The sequence below is a fragment of the Uloborus diversus genome, unplaced genomic scaffold (assembly GCF_026930045.1).
Source record: "Uloborus diversus isolate 005 unplaced genomic scaffold, Udiv.v.3.1 scaffold_14, whole genome shotgun sequence".
Lineage (NCBI taxonomy): Eukaryota > Metazoa > Arthropoda > Arachnida > Araneae > Uloboridae > Uloborus > Uloborus diversus.
The window spans coordinates 4,072,611-4,095,927 of NW_026558098.1; positions in this window are offsets into that span (position 1 = coordinate 4,072,611).

Below are 23,317 nucleotides of genomic sequence, written 5' to 3' on the forward strand. Positions count from 1 at the left end.
AATATTGTGCTAATTATTGGAAGATTTAAAAAGCATTCTCATTTTATAATAATAATAATAATAATAAAAGGTATAAAATACAGAGAGACTTTTATTATTTGTTTTGTAAGTATGGAATACTCCCTTTTGAATTTTTACTTGTGCTCATATTGTAGGAGTTTGAACAGTTTCTGGATCTTTAAAAAGTTTATTTTGGATATAAAAATGATGTGCTGTTTAACAATATATATATATATATATATATATATAGTAAAGTGTGTAGTTTCACATACACGGGTAGCACAGAAAAAAGTGTATGTAACAAAAAGATAAACAAAATTAACAACAACAAAAATGAACATGGAACGTTAAAAAATAAACTAGGAACATTGAAAACAAGAATTGATGAAATCATGGGTATTAAACTGCTGCTACGTTTACGAAGAGCTGGAGCAGCTGGCATATTAAATATTAAATATTCTGCAAGGTTTCTGTGCGGGTCAGTATCATACATGCAGCAAAATTGATTAGAAAGTAAAAGTATATGTATTTGAATTAACGAACTAATATGTGTAGCTACTTATAAGGCTTAATATAGAAGGCAGGAAAATTATCAAACGTTATATATGTTTATTTTTTGGATATATGCAATAAATTATATATATGTAAATAGTATGCTTATTAGTAATATGCTGTCATGTATTACCAACCCCCCAGCTCTGACCTGCAAAATAAAAAGAAAAAATTACATACCACATGATTTCAAACATTTCGTCGACAACAATGTCTATGTCTAGGTATCCATTTGCCAGAGACGAAAATCCGATGCCACGCCAATCGAACAGGTCGCTGGGGCAGGGCATCCAAAAAGCACCTTCCTGTCGAAAGGATTTCAGCACTCTTTATCATCAAAGTTACCCAGTTACACTGTTGCCAAATCGCAGTTGTTTGGGTGGAAACTAAATCTGTCCTTGTTGAAGAAAAGATTTCTTGAACAAATTAAGATAATAAAATGTGAAATTGGCAGGATAAAAATTGTAATAGTAGAGATTTGCAGCAAATTTGAAGATTTGTTTATTAAATTGAGAATTGTTGCTACAAATTTTAAAGAATCTGCTTAGCTGTCCAATTATAATATTAATGAAGATCTTTTTATGTAAATTACTGTACCAATGTGGCATACTTTTTGTGTAAAAATTGAAGTTATCTTTTTTATCATAGATATCTGTAATAAGGTTAGAATCAACAATTTTGAAAGAAATGTCCAGAAAATCGGCAGACAGAAAGTTGTCATTGGCTTTAGTGAGCTTTAGATTTTGTGGATAGATTAATGGGAAAATGTCATCCATACTTTTGTTGAAGATAAGGATGTCATCTATATACCTGAAAATATCATGTTTTTTATTATACTGTACTGTATATTTAAATTCATAGAAAAAGAGATACAAATTAGCAGCTGTGCTGGAATAGTTGGTGCCCATGCCAATTCCATGTATTTGTTTAAAAATAAAGTTGTTGAAAGACACAAAATTGTTAAAGAAACAGAAATGACAAAGACTATTGAAAAAATTCCTGTCGATGCCCAATTCCTCACCAATGCAAAATATGTCAAAAAGTTTTAACAAAGTTGTATATAAATCTTCGATGGGAATGTTGCAGAACAGATTCTCAAAGTCAAATGTGTAAATTGATTTAGGTGTGCGTTGTAGATTTTTAATGATTTCGAAACTGTTGTCAATGCACCAGAAATAGCTCGTATGCATAAATTTGACCTTCAGAAAATCATAAATTTTTTTTCAAAATAAACTGTAATTTGATGTTGATATTTTTTCCAAAACTTTTTGTAGTAGAACAAATGAAACGAAATTTAACTGGTGATTTGTGGAATTTGGGCGTCATGAATATGAAAGGCAGGTTTTGACAATTTGAAATTGTAAAACTGTATGAAAAATTCGATTTGCAAAGTTTATTGTATGCAATAAACTGTTTAATAATCACGTCTGTAGAAAGATTCGATTTTTCGTAATAAAGAGACGAGTTAAGTTCTTGTAAGACTTGTTTAACGTAGAAATGTTTGCAAATGATGCCATAATTATTGGCAGCTTTATCAATTGGAACAAAGACAAAGAATTTTTTTAAATTGTTGATATATTCGATTTCATCTTTTTTCAAATTTTGATATTGGTGTTCTGCGTTGTTAATTTGTTTAGCTAAAAAAGTTTTAAATTCAATGGTTAATAGATCTTTCCATTCTTGGAATGCTTCAAAAGGTATTGCGTGCGAGTATGCAACTTTTTTAATGAATCGAAGAATGTTAACTTTAAAAATATGAACTGCTTTACTGAATTTGCAAGTGCTGTTGAGTCTAAATTTTGCACCGAGATTCATTAAATATCTGACATTTGTGTTTTTTATAATATGTAAATTACCAGTAATTACGTGTTTGTGATCAGCATCGACAAATTCCTTAAAATTGTCCTGATTGCATAAACATGGAAAATCATCAGCAGTATGCGAAAAAGCAACATCACGGTAATTGTAAATATTTTTGCAAAAAGGCTTGCAATACTTAAAGGCAGTAATGATTTGTTTATTTTTTAGTGGAAAATAATTTGCCAGTTTATTTATAATTTTGTGAAATGGAATATTATCGAAACTTTTCTGTTGGAAGGAAATAGTGAAATAAATATTTTCTTTAGCTGTAAATTCAAACCCGATTCTGTAATTTATAAGATCAGAGATCAAATCTCTACATTGTTCATTGACAAATTTATATTTAGAAAGATACGGTTTCAATTTTTACAAAGTGGAAGTTTTTAACTTGAAAATATAGTTTTTGACTTGATTAATATTAGATAATTTGAGAAACGAATCTTCGACCTCTTTGCACCAAAGGTTAAGGTTAATGCTATTGATAATTTTACTGTTCTTATGTGAGCCTCTATGTCCTCTGGAAATTCGAGTTTTAGTATTAAAATTGTAAAAAAGTCTGAAAATGTTTTTGATATCCTGCATATTAAAAAAGTTAAGATAGGTATTCAGTCCATATGGATAGAGTGATTTGTTTTTAAGTATAAGATCATTTTCAGCCCTTAATCGTTCATTTGTATCTTCATGATGTGCAAGTATATCAATTTTGATATTTTCAAAAGAATGTGTTTTAAAATGGTTAATTTCGAAAGAGAGCCGGGCTGCTTTGTTAATTTGTGAACGATGTAGATTAATGCGTAAATGCAGTTCGTTAGAGGTTTGTCCGATGTAACATTGAAAACAAGTTAAACATGTAATTTTATATATCACGTTATTTAATTTTCAAAATGGGGGTGTGACTATTAAATACAGCAACGACAGAGTCTCCACTAACTGCACAAGTTTTACAATTTTTCCTTTTACATTTAGCAGCCATGAGAAAAAGTTCTGTGTGAAAATTTTTTTAAAGAATTTTTTGTAGGTGTAACCTAATATGCGAAAAGAACATTGAACAAAATACACTCAGACTATGCAAACCCAATGTGAAATCAGGAGAATAATACAAAGCGTAAGCGCAATAGCAGCATTAAATGCTAAGTATTATATAATATAATGATCAAAATTGATATAAAATATTCTACATTTAAACAGCGCAATGTTGCAGCTAAAGTAGTTAAATGTATTGAAAATATAGTAAAGTGTGTAGTTTCACATACACGGGTAGCACAGAAAAAAGTGTATGTAACAAAAAGATAAACAAAATTAACAACAACAAAAATGAACATGGAGCGTTAAAAAATAAACTAGGAACATTGAAAACAAGAATTGATGAAATCATGGGTATTAAACTGCTGCTACGTTTACGAAGAGCTGGAGCAGCTGGCATATTAAATATTAAATATTCTGCAAGGTTTCTGTGCGGGTCAGTATCATACATGCAGCAAAATTGATTAGAAAGTAAAAGTATATGTATTTGAATTAACGAACTAATATGTGTAGCTACTTATAAGGCTTAATATAGAAGGCAGGAAAATTATCAAACGTTATATATGTTTATTTTTTGGATATATGCAATAAATTATATATATGTAAATAGTATGCTTATTAGTAATATGCTGTCATGTATTACCAACCCCCCAGCTCTGACCTGCAAAATAAAAAGAAAAAATTACATACCACATGATTTCAAACATTTCGTCGACAACAATGTCTATGTCTAGGTATCCGTTTGCCAGAGACGAAAATCCGATGCCACGCCAATCGAACAGGTCGCTGGGGCAGGGCATCCAAAAAGCACCTTCCTGTCGAAAGGATTTCAGCACTCTTTATCATCAAAGTTACCCAGTTACACTGTTGCCAAATCGCAGTTGTTTGGGTGGAAACTAAATCTGTCCTTGTTGAAGAAAAGATTTCTTGAACAAATTAAGATAATAAAATGTGAAATTGGCAGGATAAAAATTGTAATAGTAGAGATTTGCAGCAAATTTGAAGATTTGTTTATTAAATTGAGAATTGTTGCTACAAATTTTAAAGAATCTGCTTAGCTGTCCAATTATAATATTAATGAAGATCTTTTTATGTAAATTACTGTACCAATGTGGCATACTTTTTGTGTAAAAATTGAAGTTATCTTTTTTATCATAGATATCTGTAATAAGGTTAGAATCAACAATTTTGAAAGAAATGTCCAGAAAATCGGCAGACAGAAAGTTGTCATTGGCTTTAGTGAGCTTTAGATTTTGTGGATAGATTAATGGGAAAATGTCATCCATACTTTTGTTGAAGATAAGGATGTCATCTATATACCTGAAAATATCATGTTTTTTATTATACTGTACTGTATATTTAAATTCATAGAAAAAGAGATACAAATTAGCAGCTGTGCTGGAATAGTTGGTGCCCATGCCAATTCCATGTATTTGTTTAAAAATAAAGTTGTTGAAAGACACAAAATTGTTAAAGAAACAGAAATGACAAAGACTATTGAAAAAATTCCTGTCGATGCCCAATTCCTCACCAATGCAAAATATGTCAAAAAGTTTTAACAAAGTTGTATATAAATCTTCGATGGGAATGTTGCAGAACAGATTCTCAAAGTCAAATGTGTAAATTGATTTAGGTGTGCGTTGTAGATTTTTAATGATTTCGAAACTGTTGTCAATGCACCAGAAATAGCTCGTATGCATAAATTTGACCTTCAGAAAATCATAAATTTTTTTCAAAATAAACTGTAATTTGATGTTGATATTTTTTCCAAAACTTTTTGTAGTAGAACAAATGAAACGAAATTTAACTGGTGATTTGTGGAATTTGGGCGTCATGAATATGAAAGGCAGGTTTTGACAATTTGAAATTGTAAAACTGTATGAAAAATTCGATTTGCAAAGTTTATTGTATGCAATAAACTGTTTAATAATCACGTCTGTAGAAAGATTCGATTTTTCGTAATAAAGAGACGAGTTAAGTTCTTGTAAGACTTGTTTAACGTAGAAATGTTTGCAAATGATGCCATAATTATTGGCAGCTTTATCAATTGGAACAAAGACAAAGAATTTTTTTAAATTGTTGATATATTCGATTTCATCTTTTTTCAAATTTTGATATTGGTGTTCTGCGTTGTTAATTTGTTTAGCTAAAAAAGTTTTAAATTCAATGGTTGATAGATCTTTCCATTCTTGGAATGCTTCAAAAGGTATTGCGTGCGAGTATGCAACTTTTTTAATGAATCGAAGAATGTTAACTTTAAAAATATGAACTGCTTTACTGAATTTGCAAGTGCTGTTGAGTCTAAATTTTGCACCGAGATTCATTAAATATCTGACATTTGTGTTTTTTATAATATGTAAATTACCAGTAATTACGTGTTTGTGATCAGCATCGACAAATTCCTTAAAATTGTCCTGATTGCATAAACATGGAAAATCATCAGCAGTATGCGAAAAAGCAACATCACGGTAATTGTAAATATTTTTGTACAATTAACATTAATAAATACATCACGGTATTTATTTACAATTACCGTGATGTTGCTTTTTCGCATACTGCTGATGATTTTCCATGTTTATGCAATCAGGACAATTTTAAGGAATTTGTCGATGCTGATCACAAACACGTAATTACTGGTAATTTACATATTATAAAAAACACAAATGTCAGATATTTAATGAATCTCGGTGCAAAATTTAGACTCAACAGCACTTGCAAATTCAGTAAAGCAGTTCATATTTTTAAAGTTAACATTCTTCGATTCATTAAAAAAGTTGCATACTCGCACGCAATACCTTTTGAAGCATTCCAAGAATGGAAAGATCTATTAACCATTGAATTTAAAACTTTTTTAGCTAAACAAATTAACAACGCAGAACACCAATATCAAAATTTGAAAAAAGATGAAATCGAATATATCAACAATTTAAAAAAATTCTTTGTCTTTGTTCCAATTGATAAAGCTGCCAATAATTATGGCATCATTTGCAAACATTTCTACGTTAAACAAGTCTTACAAGAACTTAACTCGTCTCTTTATTACGAAAAATCGAATCTTTCTACAGACGTGATTATTAAACAGTTTATTGCATACAATAAACTTTGCAAATCGAATTTTTCATACAGTTTTACAATTTCAAATTGTCAAAACCTGCCTTTCATATTCATGACGCCCAAATTCCACAAATCACCAGTTAAATTTCGTTTCATTTGTTCTACTACAAAAAGTTTTGGAAAAAATATCAACATCAAATTACAGTTTATTTTGAAAAAAATTTATGATTTTCTGAAGGTCAAATTTATGCATACGAGCTATTTCTGGTGCATTGACAACAGTTTCGAAATCATTAAAAATCTACAACGCACACCTAAATCAATTTACACATTTGACTTTGAGAATCTGTTCTGCAACATTCCCATCGAAGATTTATATACAACTTTGTTAAAACTTTTTGACATATTTTGCATTGGTGAGGAATTGGGCATCGACAGGAATTTTTTCAATAGTCTTTGTCATTTCTGTTTCTTTAACAATTTTGTGTCTTTCAACAACTTTATTTTTAAACAAATACATGGAATTGGCATGGGCACCAACTATTCCAGCACAGCTGCTAATTTGTATCTCTTTTTCTATGAATTTAAATATACAGTACAGTATAATAAAAAACATGATATTTTCAGGTATATAGATGACATCCTTATCTTCAACAGAAGTATGGATGACATTTTCCCATTAATCTATCCACAAAATCTAAAGCTCACTAAAGCCAATGACAACTTTCTGTCTGCCGATTTTCTGGACATTTCTTTCAAAATTGTTGATTCTAACCTTATTACAGATATCTATGATAAAAAAGATAACTTCAATTTTTACACAAAAAGTATGCCACATTGGTACAGTAATTTACATAAAAAGATCTTCATTAATATTATAATTGGACAGCTAAGCAGATTCTTTAAAATTTGTAGCAACAATTCTCAATTTAATAAACAAATCTTCAAATTTGCTGCAAATCTCTACTATTACAATTTTTATCCTGCCAATTTCACATTTTATTATCTTAATTTGTTCAAGAAATCTTTTCTTCAACAAGGACAGATTTAGTTTCCACCCAAACAACTGCGATTTGGCAACAGTGTAACTGGGTAACTTTGATGATAAAGAGTGCTGAAATCCTTTCGACAGGAAGGTGCTTTTTGGATGCCCTGCCCCAGCGACCTGTTCGATTGGCGTGGCATCGGATTTTCGTCTCTGGCAAATGGATACCTAGACATAGACATTGTTGTCGACGAAATGTTTGAAATCATGTGGTATGTAATTTTTTCTTTTTATTTTGCAGGTCAGAGCTGGGGGGTTGGTAATACATGACAGCATATTACTAATAAGCATACTATTTACATATATATAATTTATTGCATATATCCAAAAAATAAACATATATAACGTTTGATAATTTTCCTGCCTTCTATATTAAGCCTTATAAGTAGCTACACATATTAGTTCGTTAATTCAAATACATATACTTTTACTTTCTAATCAATTTTGCTGCATGTATGATACTGACCCGCACAGAAACCTTGCAGAATATTTAATATTTAATATGCCAGCTGCTCCAGCTCTTCGTAAACGTAGCAGCAGTTTAATACCCATGATTTCATCAATTCTTGTTTTCAATGTTCCTAGTTTATTTTTTAACGCTCCATGTTCATTTTTGTTGTTGTTAATTTTGTTTATCTTTTTGTTACATACACTTTTTTCTGTGCTACCCGTGTATGTGAAACTACACACTTTACTATATTTTCAATACATTTAACTACTTTAGCTGCAACATTGCGCTGTTTAAATGTAGAATATTTTATATCAATTTTGATCATTATATTATATAATACTTAGCATTTAATGCTGCTATTGCGCTTACGCTTTGTATTATTCTCCTGATTTCACATTGGGTTTGCATAGTCTGAGTGTATTTTGTTCAATGTTCTTTTCGCATATTAGGTTACACCTACAAAAAAATTCTTTAAAAAAATTTTCACACAGAACTTTTTCTCATGGCTGCTAAATGTAAAAGGAAAAATTGTAAAACTTGTGCAGTTAGTGGAGACTCTGTCGTTGCTGTATTTAATAGTCACACCCCATTTTGAAAATTAAATAACGTGATATATAAAATTACATGTTTAACTTGTTTTCAATGTTACATCGGACAAACCTCTAACGAACTGCATTTACGCATTAATCTACATCGTTCACAAATTAACAAAGCAGCCCGGCTCTCTTTCGAAATTAACCATTTTAAAACACATTCTTTTGAAAATATCAAAATTGATATACTTGCACATCATGAAGATACAAATGAACGATTAAGGGCTGAAAATGATCTTATACTTAAAAACAAATCACTCTATCCATATGGACTGAATACCTATCTTAACTTTTTTAATATGCAGGATATCAAAAACATTTTCAGACTTTTTTACAATTTATATACTAAAACTCGAATTTCCAGAGGACATAGAGGCTCACATAAGAACAGTAAAATTATCAATAGCATTAACCTTAACCTTTGGTGCAAAGAGGTCGAAGATTCGTTTCTCAAATTATCTAATATTAATCAAGTCAAAAACTATATTTTCAAGTTAAAAACTTCCACTTTGAAAAAATTGAAACCGTATCTTTCTAAATATAAATTTGTCAATGAACAATGTAGAGATTTGATCTCTGATCTTATAAATTACAGAATCGGGTTTGAATTTACAGCTAAAGAAAATATTTATTTCACTATTTCCTTCCAACAGAAAAGTTTCGATAATATTCCATTTCACAAAATTATAAATAAACTGGCAAATTATTTTCCACTAAAAAATAAACAAATCATTACTGCCTTTAAGTATTGCAAGCCTTTTTGCAAAAATATTTACAATTACCGTGATGTTGCTTTTTCGCATACTGCTGATGATTTTCCATGTTTATGCAATCAGGACAATTTTAAGGAATTTGTCGATGCTGATCACAAACACGTAATTACTGGTAATTTACATATTATAAAAAACACAAATGTCAGATATTTAATGAATCTCGGTGCAAAATTTAGACTCAACAGCACTTGCAAATTCAGTAAAGCAGTTCATATTTTTAAAGTTAACATTCTTCGATTCATTAAAAAAGTTGCATACTCGCACGCAATACCTTTTGAAGCATTCCAAGAATGGAAAGATCTATTAACCATTGAATTTAAAACTTTTTTAGCTAAACAAATTAACAACGCAGAACACCAATATCAAAATTTGAAAAAAGATGAAATCGAATATATCAACAATTTAAAAAAATTCTTTGTCTTTGTTCCAATTGATAAAGCTGCCAATAATTATGGCATCATTTGCAAACATTTCTACGTTAAACAAGTCTTACAAGAACTTAACTCGTCTCTTTATTACGAAAAATCGAATCTTTCTACAGACGTGATTATTAAACAGTTTATTGCATACAATAAACTTTGCAAATCGAATTTTTCATACAGTTTTACAATTTCAAATTGTCAAAACCTGCCTTTCATATTCATGACGCCCAAATTCCACAAATCACCAGTTAAATTTCGTTTCATTTGTTCTACTACAAAAAGTTTTGGAAAAAATATCAACATCAAATTACAGTTTATTTTGAAAAAAATTTATGATTTTCTGAAGGTCAAATTTATGCATACGAGCTATTTCTGGTGCATTGACAACAGTTTCGAAATCATTAAAAATCTACAACGCACACCTAAATCAATTTACACATTTGACTTTGAGAATCTGTTCTGCAACATTCCCATCGAAGATTTATATACAACTTTGTTAAAACTTTTTGACATATTTTGCATTGGTGAGGAATTGGGCATCGACAGGAATTTTTTCAATAGTCTTTGTCATTTCTGTTTCTTTAACAATTTTGTGTCTTTCAACAACTTTATTTTTAAACAAATACATGGAATTGGCATGGGCACCAACTATTCCAGCACAGCTGCTAATTTGTATCTCTTTTTCTATGAATTTAAATATACAGTACAGTATAATAAAAAACATGATATTTTCAGGTATATAGATGACATCCTTATCTTCAACAAAAGTATGGATGACATTTTCCCATTAATCTATCCACAAAATCTAAAGCTCACTAAAGCCAATGACAACTTTCTGTCTGCCGATTTTCTGGACATTTCTTTCAAAATTGTTGATTCTAACCTTATTACAGATATCTATGATAAAAAAGATAACTTCAATTTTTACACAAAAAGTATGCCACATTGGTACAGTAATTTACATAAAAAGATCTTCATTAATATTATAATTGGACAGCTAAGCAGATTCTTTAAAATTTGTAGCAACAATTCTCAATTTAATAAACAAATCTTCAAATTTGCTGCAAATCTCTACTATTACAATTTTTATCCTGCCAATTTCACATTTTATTATCTTAATTTGTTCAAGAAATCTTTTCTTCAACAAGGACAGATTTAGTTTCCACCCAAACAACTGCGATTTGGCAACAGTGTAACTGGGTAACTTTGATGATAAAGAGTGCTGAAATCCTTTCGACAGGAAGGTGCTTTTTGGATGCCCTGCCCCAGCGACCTGTTCGATTGGCGTGGCATCGGATTTTCGTCTCTGGCAAATGGATACCTAGACATAGACATTGTTGTCGACGAAATGTTTGAAATCATGTGGTATGTAATTTTTTCTTTTTATTTTGCAGGTCAGAGCTGGGGGGTTGGTAATACATGACAGCATATTACTAATAAGCATACTATTTACATATATATAATTTATTGCATATATCCAAAAAATAAACATATATAACGTTTGATAATTTTCCTGCCTTCTATATTAAGCCTTATAAGTAGCTACACATATTAGTTCGTTAATTCAAATACATATACTTTTACTTTCTAATCAATTTTGCTGCATGTATGATACTGACCCGCACAGAAACCTTGCAGAATATTTAATATTTAATATGCCAGCTGCTCCAGCTCTTCGTAAACGTAGCAGCAGTTTAATACCCATGATTTCATCAATTCTTGTTTTCAATGTTCCTAGTTTATTTTTTAACGTTCCATGTTCATTTTTGTTGTTGTTAATTTTGTTTATCTTTTTGTTACATACACTTTTTTCTGTGCTACCCGTGTATGTGAAACTACACACTTTACTATATTTTCAATACATTTAACTACTTTAGCTGCAACATTGCGCTGTTTAAATGTAGAATATTTTATATCAATTTTGATCATTATATATATATATATATATATATATATATATAAAATTAAGCAATCAGATTTTCAAATATTAAACAAATTATAAATAATTAATGATGATAAAAATGAAACATGCAAACAGCTATTAAGTAGGAAAAGATACGATAGGAAAAGATAAAGTGTGAATCCAGAGCTCATCAGCCGTGGAGGATTCATTAAATATGGTCAAAAGACCAAAATTTTTAACTATGAACTAAAAGAGAATGTTTAAGCTCCAGTACATGCAATATAGAGCAACAATGGGCAAAAGCACCACTTGCTAAACTAAAAACAATAAACTAGAGCTCAAACCTAAAACTAAAAGCAGGGGGTTTCACCTCGACTAATTAGGAAAACAAGTTCCGATAATTAGTCATCCACGGGACAGTACCTGCCTATAACAAAATTGTCTTACCTTGAAATCCGCGTAAACACAACCCAATCCATTGTTCAACCTTACGTTGACAACTGGAATATATTTTTATCAGGTTGAACAATGGATTGGTCTGTGTTTACGTGGATTTCAAGGTAAGACAATTTTGTTATAGACAGGTACTGTCCCGTGGAAGGCTAATTATCGGAACTTGTTTTCCTAATTAGTCGAGGCGAAAACCCCTGCTTTTAGTTTTAGGTTTGAGCTCTAGTTTATTGTTTTTAGTTTAGCATGTGGTGCTTTTGCCTAATGTTACTCTATATTGCATGTACTGGAGCTTAAACATTCTCTTTTAGTTCATAGTTAAATTTTTGGTCTTTTGACCATAATTAATGAATCCTCCACGGCTGATGAGCTCTGGATTCATACTTTATCTTTTCCTATTTAATAGCTGTTTGCAATTTTCCTTTTTATCATCATTAATTATATATATAATTTGTTTAATATTTGAAATTCTGTTTGCTTAATTTTATATTTACTTGGCTTTTTAGTTTTGCTGCATTGCGCATCTATGGGCTTTTGGTGCGGTCTTTTTAATATTTTTCACTTTTACTATATATATACTAGTCGACCCGTGCGGAACTCCGCACTGTGCTTCAAATCGTTTCATGAGGTATTTTGCTCTTTAAGAATTTCAAAGGAAGAACATTATGAAGAAGAACCGAAAAAAAAGTAAGCGCAGAAGAGAAGGCATGTAATTTAAAGACATCAGTAACAAAACCTCGTTAAATACAACGTTGTGATAATTTGATCATCGCTCACCTTTTGGTCGTACATATTTTCAATTCAAACATAAATATCATTAAAAGTGTGGCTGAGTAGTGACTCTTGAAAAAGCAATAATTGGGCATGTAAAAAAAACAGGTTGTTTCCAATACAGTCCTGCCCATGTGAGCATCTGATGGGAAAAAAAGAAATATCAAAGAGATATTTATTGGCACGGATTCGAATTGGGGCCATTCTGATTAACAGCCCGACACCCCAACAAACCTAGCAATTGCGCCTTCCTTTTCGAAAGGTATTCATTGAAGGAATGCGTAGTAAAAAACAGCAAAAAAAGCTTTTTGCCAAAAAAAAATAATAATAATAATAAGATCATGCTTCTATGTTATGTCATTAACCAGCATGATACGATTTAAAATTATTCGCAAAGCATAGAATTTGATTAAAGAATGACGAAGATCTCACGTAGTGATTGAAACGAACATTCTAGAGAAGTAATAAAATAGATTGAAAATAAGTGTTTTTATCTCTGAATATTGAACTATTTCACATAGAAGGTTGCTTTAACCGTTACGGCTTAAATGCCCGAAAATGTTTCTCTTTTAATTGAACACTTAAAATTCAAAACCAAAACCAGTTGAACTGAGTCCGTTTTTTAAGTGTAATTTTTCGAACGTAGACAAAATGTATTTTTTTTTTCAGCAGAAAGCAGAGGAGTAGAAAATGATTTCTTGCTAATGAAGTTGATAATAACTTTAATGCTTTATATTGTATTCGCGCGAATAAAACATTAAAGGTTTACTGGGAAACTCGTAGTTTTAATTTGGCGTAGTATTTTTTCATTTGTACAAAAGGTCGAACACTGCTATTAGAAACATCTACATTTCAGCATACAATGAAAATATTTTTCTGCACAAAAAGGATTTCCTTTAGGTAAATCTAATACTTTTTTATGCTTACATTATGCTGAGTGGTCTGGATGTAGTCAAAGCTTAAAAAAAAAGAAGAGCTCCCTTCGATTAACAATCAAATTATCCAAATGATAACTGTAGCCCTCATAAAAGAGTCGAAACACCAAGTAGCATTCCCACTGCATTTATTTTATTACGTTTGTATGTTATGAGTACATGTAATGCGCAATACTAATATAAATTTGATATTATATCGGACAGCCCAAACTTTCCCGAAGTTCAGATAGTTTATAGCCGAACGCTCTACCGAAAAAAACTTATCAATTTAACCGAATAACTAAGTCCAATGCTTTTAAGCCCTTATTAAAATATGAACACACACACACAGGATATTTTTTTTTTTTTTTGCGGAAAGCGACGTAAAAAATGGAAAACTGCATTAAAGTTTTCTTTTGAAAAATGCATAAGAACTACAGGCAGCATCAAGGTTTTGAAACAGCAAGGGGCGTTTTCGAAAACTTGATTTTTCGACCATAAGTCTATTTTTCTTCATTAGCCAGCCTGATAAGTTTTAAAATGAGAAGGGAATAATATATAAGATAAGATATTGAAGAAACATTTTTCTTGAAAATTTTTACAATTTGTTACCGCAGGCTGCTTGAATCGTTATAACTTAGATGACAGCACGTGTTCATCATTTAACAGCACGGTTAAAATACAAAATAAATTGCACTCTGCTCTTTTTTAAGCGTAGCTTTTCGAATGTAATAAAAATGTGACAAGCTATTTGTTTTTTTGCAAAAAGAAGAAAATATATATATTTTACCCTTCAAATTGAGGTAGTATTTTTTTTATTTTTACAAAGAGTCAAAAACTCATTAGAAGAATATAAATTTCAATATACGATTTAATTATTTTTTTTTTGAACAAAAAACAATTCTATTGTAGTCTGAAATCTTAAACCTGTTACTTATATTTTCACTTACATTATGCTTTAATTTTCTTACCAGAGCCAAAGCTTAAAAAGAAAAAAAAAAAAACGTACAATTCAGAAGTAATTTAGTACAAAGTCACTTCAAGTTTTCATATCAGCAAGGAGCGTTTCCTTCTCATTGATTCTATTCTTTCATAGTTGTTATTCACTTAATTAAGTGTTCATGTAATGCGCGATATTTCTCTAATTTTTTGTTACAGATTGTTCGGACATGGGTCCGAACGCGCATTCTCCTGGGTACAAAGAGAACGCTCTCTGCCGATCAAGCTATTCAGCTCTGTCATTCATAGCGCAAATTAAAGTTATAAGTTTACCCGAAAACCTCATTCTGGTTCTTTAAAACAGGTTTTTCGGCTGAAAAAAACAATTTTTAGACGTTGGGTCTATTTTTCGTCAGTAGCCAGCACCATAAGCTTTAAAATAAGGCATAAATCAAAGAAATCGATCAAGAATTGAAGAAAATCTGGCGTAGAAACCAAAAACAGGCTACAGAAATAATATATATATATATATATATATATATATATAGTTTTTTTCCACGCTAGTCTCAATACTGTTCTATGAGGATTTCTGGACTCCAGGACTATTACTTTTCAACACTTTAAAAAAGAAATTGATTTTTTGGCGAATTTCTCAACTTTATTAATTTGAAAAAAAATTGATGAATAAAAAGTTTTATAAATGCATTAATCATAAGCAACATGTTGAAAAAAGTGTTAAATTGGTGTTCTTTTTTCCTCCACTAAATATGCATTGTGTTTTTTGCCCTCAGTCATTTTCTGTATGAAGTTTAATGTGAGAATGGATGTTTTATTTTGCTTATATTGGAATAAGTAAAAAAAAAAAAAAAAAAAAACGAGAGAGAGAGAGAGAAAAATAGAGACAAAACATGAGCTCTGCTTTTGAAACACATGAGCAAATTTGGTATAGGGCTACTGAACAATATTGTTCAGTAGCCCTAAAAATTTTCTTTTTTAAACAAATATTTTGACTTATTATCTAATACAAATAAATACAAATACAAAAGTGACGACCAGCAACAGGCTCTGGGCCCAGCTAGACTGGTCCTAGTCAATTTACAATCCCCAGTGAAGATCAATGGCCCTCTTAAAACTGTCTACTCCTTTGCTCATTACTACCTCTTCTGGTAAGCTGTTCCAAGGTTCCACTACCCTGCTAAAATAATAATTTTTCCTAATATCCATGTTAGCCTGAGATTTAAATAGCTTAAAACAATGACCCCTTGTCCTGTTTTCAGTGCTAAACTTTAGCCCCGTAACATATTTCGTTTTAATAAATTTAAACAGCTGAATCATGTCCCCTCGGTCTCTTCTTTGCTCAAGACTGTACATTTTTAGCCTTCTAAGCCTGGAATCATAATCTAAATGGGAAAGTCCACTTATTAGCCTTGTAGCCCGCCTTTGAACCCTTTCCAATACATTAATGTCTTTCCTAAGATAAGGAGACCAAAACTGAACAGCATACTCCAAATGGGGTCTTACCAAACTTCTATATAAGGGCAGAAGAACTTCTTCTAGGTAAAAAAAAAGTTAAAATCCAGTATTTTTCTCAAATTTTTATCCAATAGTCGTATTCTAGCTATGAAGGTGTTTTACTGACTGAAAAATCTTATTGAAATTGTTTTGACTACTATTACTGTCACAGTTGAATAAATCTTACTGAGTGATGTGGGCCCTTAAAATAAAAATTCAGAACAAGTAAAAGTAATAACGCATTTTTCAAACGTTTAACAGCAGTTTTTTTTTTATAGAAGTTTCTAAACATAACTACACTCGAAAAAGAAAAAGAACAGCACGTTCAATGGATTTTAAAGAAAATTAATAAAAAATTGAATGCCGGAAACATGGAGTAAGCTCATCTTTTGTATAATAAACTTTTCTATTATGTATTCTATATTTAACTAATATTGTTTTAATAAGAGTAAAATATGATGCAGAAAAAAAGGAGCTAAGGCTAAGAGGCATCAAATTTTATGTTTTTTCATGTCCGATCAACTGTCAAGTTGCAGTAATACATAAATAAAAAGAAAAGAAAGAAAAATATTGCATCAAATATAAATGCATGCAGTGACTCCCTCCCCCCCCCCAAAAAAAGTAAATACATAAATACCTAGATAAAAATTAATTTAAAATTCAGAACAACTATCTAAGTATGTCAAAAGTTATTGGTTTTTAAGAGTGTTATGATTGGCATATCTTCTACTGTAATTTTTTTGTTCAAAGTGTAGTATTTTTAACCAAACTTTGTATTAGCAAATTTTTATTTAGTGATAAAAGCTATCAGAACTGTGAATATTTAATATTAACTCATTAAAATCTGTAATCAGTGGTGTTTTTAAAAATGGGGAATTGGAAATATACCCCCTTCTAAAGTTTGACTACAGAAAAGCATTAAAGAAAGCTTTATCCCCCACTGAATTTTAACCATGTGCACTTTTTAAACTCTTTTCTCTAGTCTAGGCCACTAATTGTACCATATTGTTTCGGGAATAAGCGCCGCGGCGCATACAAGAAACAAAGTAAAAAAATTGCCAGTGTGGCGCATATAACGGGTGCGGCGGATGCAGTCTTTTTTTTTCAACTTAAAAAAAAAGTTCTAAGTTTAAAAAAAAAATAATTTGAATTTTGACATCTTGAATTCAAATTATGTTTTTCGCAATCACGAGTGTGTGTATGTAGGCGTGTGTGTTTGTGTAGGGGGGGGGGGGGGGGGGGTATGTGTGTTTGGTGTGTAGGGTGTATGTGTGTGTAGGCATGTGTGTTTGTGTGCTGGCATAAGTGTGTAGATAGTTGTGTATATGAATGTGTGTGGGGGGGCGGGGGTATGGGGGGGTGAATGTGGTGTGTAAGCATATGTGTTTGTTTCTGTGTGCAGGCATGAATGTGTGGGTAGTTATGTGTATCTGTGTGTATGTTTTTGTGTGTGTATGCGTAGGTGTATGTATGTATGCGTGTGTGTATGTGTTTGTGTCTGTATGTGTATGTGTGCGTATGTGTGTGTGTAGTTGTGTATGTATGCCCGCGTGCGTAGGACATGGATGCAATCTGGAGACCGCTTTCGCTGTAGGAGCAGCATCGTGAGGACTCGGTCGATGGTGATGCTGCAGAGGGTGCTGGCGGGAAAATAAAATCATAGGCCATCAAACCAGTCAAATGAGAACAATAAGCAATCGTGATTGCTCAAATAAAAAGTTGAAAATGCTGCTAATAGATGGCACCACATCATTTCCTTTCATTTTGCAAAATCTTTAGACCTTGGCAAGTAAATCGAAGAGGGGGGAGGGAAGGTGACTCAGCGATTGCACGTGTTTCACTCAGGAGAGAAACGCTGATCCACATGGGCGAGCAAGCCTTATCGCGTCGGAGCGAAGGGGTCAGGGAGAGGAGGCAGCAAAAGTGCTAGTAAGGGAGGGGGATGGATGTCCAGTTTTGCAAAGGGAATTTACCACCGCCCTCACAAAAGTGGGTTGCTCGTTCAAGCAAACTAATTGAAAACTTGTCTCCTAGCTCTAATTTTATTATTCACTCACATCGTCGCGTTGCATCTTTTGCTGTCCTTCGTACGATCTTGACTTATCTTTTTTTACGGAATTTTTTCTCAGAGTTGCTTTTGAAAGGGCTCCTAAGCGATTGAAAAGTTATACTGCAGCCTTTAAGTTTAAGGAAAAAAAGGCAGAAGCAACTGGAAATCATCTTGCTGTCAGAGAGTTTGGCATTGACGAGAGATGCGTTTGCCATTGGAAATCGTATAAATTAACCATCGAAAGTGATGACCAATCAAGGGATGCTGAATGCAAAAAGTACAAAATGGGGATTTTTAACAATATTTCATTATTGGTTATTAAAAATAATGACGAGATACAAAATATATTTTTTATTTACATATAATCCATCTTTCTTTACTACTGATTCTGCTTTTAAATTGCTTAATGTTGGGTGCAGCGCTCATTGCAAAAAAATACGGTAATAGCCAAAGCTCTCTCTTTGCTTTGAGCCCTATGATGGCTCCAAGTAGCTGAAAATGTCCCGTTTCATCTCAAGTACTATCAAATGTAAACAACTGCTGCAGTGTACACGCAAGTCCTGAAAGTAATAGGTTTATATGGAACGGAATTAACAGTTGTTTCCACTTGATGGACAGGAGAAGAGAACAGAAAACTTCTTTCATGACTCACTGAAACTCAGCAGCACCTTAAGAGTTCAGAGGGGACGAATGGATAAAGGGTATGGAGTTAAGCATAAGTTGTATTTTGGAAAGTTTTCTGAAATAAATATCACTGAAATAAACTTTTTTTTTACTGCAAAAAAGGTTAAAATACTGCAAGAAAATGTTTTTTTACTTTTTTGTATTGAAACTAGTTTTATTTTTTTAGTGTTTAAAATTTTAAATACCTTTTATTTACAAACTTTATTGTCAGTGTTGGAAGAGACTCTAGTATTGAAAGGTCCCCATCACTGTTTCCAGAGAAGATTAATCTAGATGCTTGTAATTTTCAAAAAAACCGCTTCAAACATCTTGATGAAATTCAGCAAGATTTCTTGATTGTGAGTATATGAACTACTTTTATCCTTTGTGTTATGAAAAAATATTTTTACTCATAATTAGATTTTTTTTTAGGTGCTGCTTTTACTTTTAAAGCAAACTACTATTAAATTATATATTTTTATCTTATGTAATATGTGTTCTTCTTTGCTAACAAAATGAATTTTTTAGTTTTTACACATAGTGGCTCTTTTGCAAAAACTATTTGAGACGATGAAAGGGATTGAAATCCATAAAGCTAATCCTAAGGTCAGTTTCTTTCAAAATTCAGTGAAATATTGTCTTTATATAATACGTAAAGTCTATTACTTTCTAATTATCATATTCCTCTTTCTATGCCATTATTCTTTCACTCGTTTTTAATTTCCAATCATCCATTCAGAAACGTTCCACTTCATGGGTTTATTTTGCAAATTTCCTCTTTGTATTTGAGAAATTACAGTTCTTATTATTTAACATCTGGGCAATTTCATGGATGCCTCAGTTGTAGCACAAAAGACGTTACAATACAGGGTGGGTTGGTAACATGGCCTGGAAATCAGGGAAATATCAGGCAAATTTAAATTTTTGGAAAAAATCGGAAAATCTCAGAGTATTTTAAAAATTTCTCAAAATGTCAGGGAAAAAATATAATTTTCAACTCCTCCATGATATTTCTTTTCATTTTGACACCAAAGATTTTTTTTGCCGAACTAAACTTTATACACATTCTAAAACTATTTTTAACTGCTACAAACCAGCAAAAGCCTTGAGTTCAAACCCAACATAAAATGATAAAGATGTGTAAAACTACCCTCAAATTAGGTATGTTTCTTTTCATTATTTTTAATTTACTCAAAGATGATTGTGTCAGTAATTATTAATACTATTTTAATTATTTTTGTTTCACGCAGCTGATGATCTCAATAGTTTTTGCAATTGTGTTTGAAATTTGTATTTTTTTTTTTAAATTATCGATTTATTTGAAAATGGGGAAAAAAAAATTGATTTCCGCTTTATTAAGCTTTGTTAGAAGGCTTGTAAATACATTTGTTTAGTTTCATTAAAACTGGAATTCGGAAATGCTTTCATTGAAATTCTCTAATCATTTTGAGTGTGAGTTTCCAAACATCGCTAGTTAAATGTTGAACCGGACAAAAATGTAATTGAAAAAAGTTTAGTCCTTCAAGTATTTTGAATGGTTAATCTTACAGTTTTCTTTCTTAATATAAAAATCTACTGTTTTTCGTAATATTTTTCAAACTAAAATCTATTGCTTGCTACGAATGTAAAAATCAGGGAAATTTTTGGTAGCAAAATCAGGGAATTATCAGGGAACTTTTTCCCAGGATTTTGTTACCACCATGAATAAAGGCTCCAAATAATGTTAGATCCTTGTTTTATTCAAGGGACAGTATGAATTATACAAAACTCTACTTCCCTAAAATGCAGTTAAATTTTGAAGATTTCCAGAAACAATATTTTTTTGTCCCAGTATGGACACATTTCATGAGATATGTCTGTTACTGAGCAAAAGATAATTTTTAAACTCTGTCTGAAAATTTATTTATAATTTATTTAAGTCGATTTCATGTTCTCCATACAGTGAGTTGCAATGAATACTAGGATCTCACATAGCTGAAATCTTTGTTGTAGGGTGTTTCTGTGCAACAACTGATGTGTCTGTTCTGTCGAATTGCTCACCTGCGATGTAGACATGATATAGTTTATTTTTTTATTATATTATAACATCTTCCTAAACCTAAACAACTTGACTGTCTGGTTACTAATATATCTTTCAAAAATTAGGTATTTATCAAGATTTAAATTTGTGAACTAAAAGAAGGAAATAGCAAAAAAGAAATGTATTTTAGAATTTTACAGTACATCGAATGCAAAATAAATAATTAGTAATATTTAAATGTATTAATTTTGTGGAATTATCTGGTGTATAAATAAGTTTTAAAGGGTTTTTCTCTCAAGTTTGACGCTTTATTGTGAAAAATGGTTTCTTTTTCATTCTTCGAAGTATTTTCCATCGTTGGCCAATACCTTTTCCCATCTTTCTTGCAATTTCCAGATGGAATTTCTAAAAAAATGATGCGTCTTTTGATGAGATCTACAAATTGATCCAATTTTGTACTTCATGAAAAGAGCGGAAGTGCTGATCCTCAAGAGCATGTGTCATCGACGAAGCCAAATAGTAGTATGAAGGGGCAATGTCTGGGCTATATGCAAGGGTGCCCATATGCAAAATTGTAAAGGGGTGCTCAGATATTTTCCCCATGGGTTAGGAGGGTATTTTCTCCATGGAAACCGATTTTAGGACAGATTAGAGTTATCATTTATTTCATTTTTAATAACTTATTCATTAATGGCTGTAGAATAAATGTTTTTATATTTTTGCAAAGAAAAAAGTACCGAAAGCAAGGAAGTTCCAATTTCAAAAGGGGGGCTCAAACCCCCCTTGCCCTCCAATATGGGCGCCCTTGACTATATGGCAGGTGGGGTAAGACTTCCCATGTCAGCGTATCAAGGTATATTTGTATATATGGCTCAAATGCATCAATGGAGTTCGGTAAAGTTGTTTGGCACTAGTCTTCATCCAATATCGCCTCCAATACAGCATCCTCACACTTTTGTAGCCGTTTATCGGGCTTGCTGCTATTGGTATTAAAATCACCACTTCTAAAACGTTTATATACTAAAATTCACATGTGGAAATCAATGAAGTATGTTCCTGTAAGCTTCTGGCAGCATTTGATGGCCTTCAGATGCACTTTTCTTCAAATGAAAGCAGAAAAGTAAGCGTTACCGCAAGTTGTATCTTGTTGACACAATAGTTGATATATTCAGAGCACACAAAAACTATGTTGTTCCCACTTCAGCAAAATGTCACATACTAAAAATGAAAGCCTAACGTTGAGGTTATAAAATGAAATTAGTTGCAGCATTGTCCATTTCAATTATTACTAGAGCGGCTATCTCTTGAAAATCCTTCAAAATTTATTTGTACACCAGATAGAAAAAAAAAAATACTTATATGCCGTTTGTACTTGTGTATTAGTCAAAAAAATTAAGCTAAAAAAATGAAGTTGAAAATTAGGGGATCGACTTATCATTTCACTTTTATTTATCATAGCAGAACTTCCAAAAATTTTTGATATAACAATTGTTTAAAATTTTTTTTCAAAATTGTTTAATATTTTCCCGATTATAATCCAATCCTTTTTAAACAAAAACAAAAGAAGTAAATACTCTCACAGACTGCTATAATTTTTATCTCGTCTGACTGTGAAATAAAAGACTAAATAATTATAGTAAAAGAGACAGAATACGACTAAAATGTGGGAATTGCCTTAATCACAAGTTATCTTGATGGGTTGTGATGTGGGAATGAATGCCTCATTTTTTAAAAAATGAATTTAATGTGGTTACAGTGAAAAACTTTCTTGAGAAATGAACCCTTTTTATCTTAAAGCAGCGTTTCTTAATTTGTTTCATATTTGGAATCCTGTTGATTGTCGACTTTTTTCCTGAAACCCCTGATTTTTCCTCAGTAGTATAGCTTGCATATTACAATCTAGAATGGTTTATTTTCGACAAAAGCACTTTTTTGTTTATAATTTTTTTTAAACATAAAAAAAGGTTTTTCAAATTTAAGAGCAAATTTCTATTAAAAAATTTAGAACTTGTTTCAAACAAAATTTTAAAGTTTTAATTTTAATGAAATGAGTGGTACCTATTTTTATTGTGACAGATACATCCTCAATATTAGGTTCTAAAGATGAAACTTGCATTCTCACAGCAGCGAGTCTGGTGGTGATATTTAGTTTCTGTCTACACATAAATTGAGAACATAAGTTTTGTTGCTAACAGTGAAAGTGCTAACAAGGAATCTTGTGACAATTGAGAACATTTATGTTTTAAACTTCCCGGAATTTCACTGAATGGCATTATTTTAAATTTGTGGTGCAAGTAAGGATCAAGTGCCATTTCAAAAAGA